Below are 3,938 nucleotides of genomic sequence, written 5' to 3'. Positions count from 1 at the left end.
GAGGTTGACTTCTCGTCTTTCTTGATCTATAATAGCAAATTTAGCTTGTTTAATATTCATATTTATCAAAACAATCCTCAACTAAACTTTTGGAAAAATTACAATTTTGTCCCTAAACTTTTGCATATTTACATTTTTACCCTAAAGCTCAGAAATTACACTTTACCCCTAATTCTTATGTTTTATAACATGCTGAACATTATGACAACATCAAATTCCCACTCTAACACTTACTTATGAACGTTAGGTATTTTTTACCGATTATGTCGTTTTACTCGTTTTCACTTAAAATCACTTAGCAAAAGTTGTTTAACATAATTTAAAGCTTCAAATTCTACCATAAAACATCAAAATAAACATATTTCACCTATGGGTATTTTTCCAAATATGAACCCTAAGTTAAATTATTGCTAGAATAAGCTAAATTAAGCTACCGGGATTCCAAAAACGTAAAGAACATTAAAAACGGGGCTTGGAATCACTTACTATGATCTTGAGAAAGTGAAGAAACCCTAGCTATGGCTTCCTTGAAATTTTAGCAGCAAGAGAAAGATGATGATCACATTTTTACATCTTTTTCCGTTTTTAATTCTATTTATTTACTAAATGACTAAAATGCCCTTCATTAAACTTTAATTATTTTTATCTATGCATGCCCATTTTTTCCCATGAAAATTTAATGGTCTAATTACCATATAAGGACCCCTAATTTATAATTCCATGACAATTAGATACCTTTAACATGTAAATTTAACTGTTGCACTTTTTACAAATTTAGTCCTTTTGACTAAATTCATTGCTCAAACGTCAAAATTTTTGAACGAAATTTTCACGAAATCTTTCCGTGAAATTGTAGAACATAAAAATATAATAATAATAATATTTTCCTTTATCAGATTTGTGGTCCTGAAACAACTATTCTGATTAGGCCCTAAATCGGGCTGTTACAAAATCGAGAAGCAATTTTGAAGCATCAAGGTGAACTAATTTTTTAGCCTAAGACAGTCCAAATTATGTCTATTAATTTATAATATAATTAATTTTAATTTTGATCCAATTTAATTTGGGTTAAATAAATTATTGTTAATTAATTATTAAAAGGGGCTCAATTGAGCTGAACAGAGAAAACCGATCCAACCGAGCACTGGGCAGCCCAAAATCATCCCACATGGTGACCCAATCAGCTTGTTTGGCTGATTATTTGGCTTGCAAAATATCCCTTGAAGACTCTTTCAACTTGCATTCAAACCCCTCCACCATTTATGCCTTTTCAGATTTGCCCCTACCTTAAAATAGCAAGTTTGAAACCTTGAAACTTGCAACATGTGTGGTCGGCCATGGGGGGACTCCATGGCTGCTGATTTTTGCTAATTTTAGCAGCCATCTCAACCTATAAATACCCCTTTTTTTGCTCACTTCAAACACATCTCAAACCCATTCATTTATTCACTTCTCTCTCACTTTTCTCTCTTCATTTCCTTTCATTGTTCTTCATTTTCTTCCTCTATTCCTTTTCCGATTTCACCTTTTGAAAAAGATTCAGTCATCCACCATTTGGAGCAGCATTCAAGTGTTCATGGAAGCCTTGGTTCAACAAGAACAAGCGGAGAAGGAGGAGCGGAGCAAATTAGTCAAGCCTCGGAGAAACACCGGATTTGATTCTTGTTCCATTCCCTTTTAATTTTGTTGATGAACATGTCTATGAATATTTGTGATGTTGATAAGTTTAATTTAATTAATATGGCTTAAATTTGATTTCTGTTAGGTTGATTACATTTTGTCTACTTAATTTATTAAAATTGTGTGGTAAGATGTTTATAAAGTAAAACCATGACTAAGTTATTCTTGCATTACAATTGTAAGGTAACTAATGAATTAATTATTTAAACGGATTGAAATTGTAATTAATTGACACGATACTTAACCAGTGCATGTTTAATCATCTAAGGTAGCTGAGGGTTAAATTAGCAACGATATCTAACGATACATTAGTCTTGCATAACTTGTAAGATTATTGTGATTAAACTGTTTCAAGGTAGAAAAATATTGTTACCTCACATAATCTTTTATGTGCTTATGGGATTGAATTAGTTGTTTGAATTGGCATTGAGATATGTACAAGAGATTATTTTAATTTCATAAGTATGTATGTGCATTAACAAATATGCTTATTAATATTTGTTTAATCGGTTGAATGGACATAGAGATATAGTCAAGAGATAAATTGATTTTGGTAGGTAAGTATGTTCACAAGTTAGCAAATTACCGAGTTGCCGTGAATTTACTCGTAACAACATGAACATAAGTTTAATAATTCTAAGTTTAGAAATGTAATTAATCTAACACAATTTTGTCATCTTGAGTGAAATCATCTTTTGAAATCGTGCATTGAAACTTTTATTTTAAATTTATTTATTTTACTTTGTTTAAATCCTAGTTTTTAATCACCTCTTCAAATCAAAATATCTTTCTTCACCAAAGTGTTTTTAAAATTGCATTCATAAATAATTCTTTTCATAATCCCTATGGGTACAATAACTCGACATTTTCTTGTCACTTTATTACTTGTTACGATTGTGTACACTTGCACATTTTCGTCTTTCCAAGTTTTTGGCGCCGTTGCCGAGGACTATTTTACAAAGTCATTATTTATGAATTTGTTAATTTTGCATTTTGGTTTATTTGTCTGTTCAATTTTAACTTAATTAATTTTTCTGTGTTTATTTCAGGTGTTTATGAGTATTGACTGAATTATCGATTATTTCCCCGTAGACCCTGAGATAGAAAGAACTTTTCAACAACGGAGAAGACAAGCAAGTCAAAGAAGGACCGAAGAGATGAATTTCAAAAATCCAAATCAAGGAAACGGAGCAAACCCCACTCAAAATCCTATCCTTATCATTGATGATAGGAATAGAGCTCTAAGACAGTATGTCGTACCAGTGTTTCATGATCTTAATCCTGGTATTAGAAGACCCAAAATCAAGGCACAACAGTTCGAGCTGAAGCCAATTATGTTCCAGATGCTTCAGACAGTGGGCCAATTTAGTGGAATGCCTACCGAAGATCCTCATCTGCACTTAAGGCTGTTTATGGAGGTGAACGATTCTTTCAAGTTAGCCGGAGTAGCCAAAGATGCACTACGATTGAAGCTGTCCCATATTCGCTAAGGGATAGAGCTTATGCCTGGTTGAACTCATTGCCACCAAATTCAGTTTCCACATGCCAAGAGTTAGCAAAAAGATTCCTCATGAAGTATTTTCTACCTAGCAAGAATGCTAAGTTGAGGAACTAGATCACTACTTTCCAAAAAATGGATGATGAGTCCTTGTATGAGGCATGGGAAAGGTACAAAGAATTATTACGAAAGTGCCCTCATCACGGAATCTCACATTGCATCCAACTTGAGACATTTTATAATGGTATCAATGCTCATACGAGGATGGTAATGGATGCTTTTGCTAATGGTGCTCTCATTTCTAAGTCTTACCATGAGGCTTATGAAATTATTGAGAGGATCGCCAGCAACAATTATCAATGGCTAACCAATCAAGCAGCATCAGAAAGATGAGTCGCTGGAATGCATGAAGTAGACGCTCTCACTTCACTAGCATATTAGGTATCCTCGATTTTCACAATGCTTAAAAATTTTACCACTAATGGGTTTAATAGTTTTGCAGCACAGCCACCGAATCAATATGAAAATGTTGCATGTGTCTATTATGGGGAAGGACATCTGTTCGAAGAATGTCCATCGAACCCAGAATCCGTGTATTACATGGGTAACCAGAACCAAAACCGAGGAAGGCAAGGACTACAATCCAATTCCTATAGCCCATCATGGCAAAACCACCCTAATTTCTCCTGGAGTAACCAAGGGGATGGACCCAGTAATACATACGGCTAACCTAGACCGACCCAGCCACCTATTTTTACCC

At 33.9% G+C, this 3,938-nt stretch overlaps 1 non-coding gene across 1 annotated transcript; it reads right to left on the bottom strand.

Annotated features, from left to right (window-relative positions):
• Positions 1 to 3,280: 3,280 nt before the first annotated feature.
• On the bottom strand, positions 3,281 to 3,387 carry LOC121215692 (small nucleolar RNA R71). Its single transcript, XR_005911668.1, has one exon. It is a non-coding gene; the product is annotated as a small nucleolar RNA R71 (small nucleolar RNA).
• Between the last annotated feature and the right edge of the window lie 551 nt (positions 3,388 to 3,938).

Source organism: Gossypium hirsutum, chromosome D03, assembly GCF_007990345.1.
Source record: "Gossypium hirsutum isolate 1008001.06 chromosome D03, Gossypium_hirsutum_v2.1, whole genome shotgun sequence".
NCBI classification, from domain to species: domain Eukaryota; kingdom Viridiplantae; phylum Streptophyta; class Magnoliopsida; order Malvales; family Malvaceae; genus Gossypium; species Gossypium hirsutum.
The sequence above is the reverse complement of the archived record's forward strand: the minus strand, read 5'-3'. Positions and strand labels throughout refer to the sequence as shown.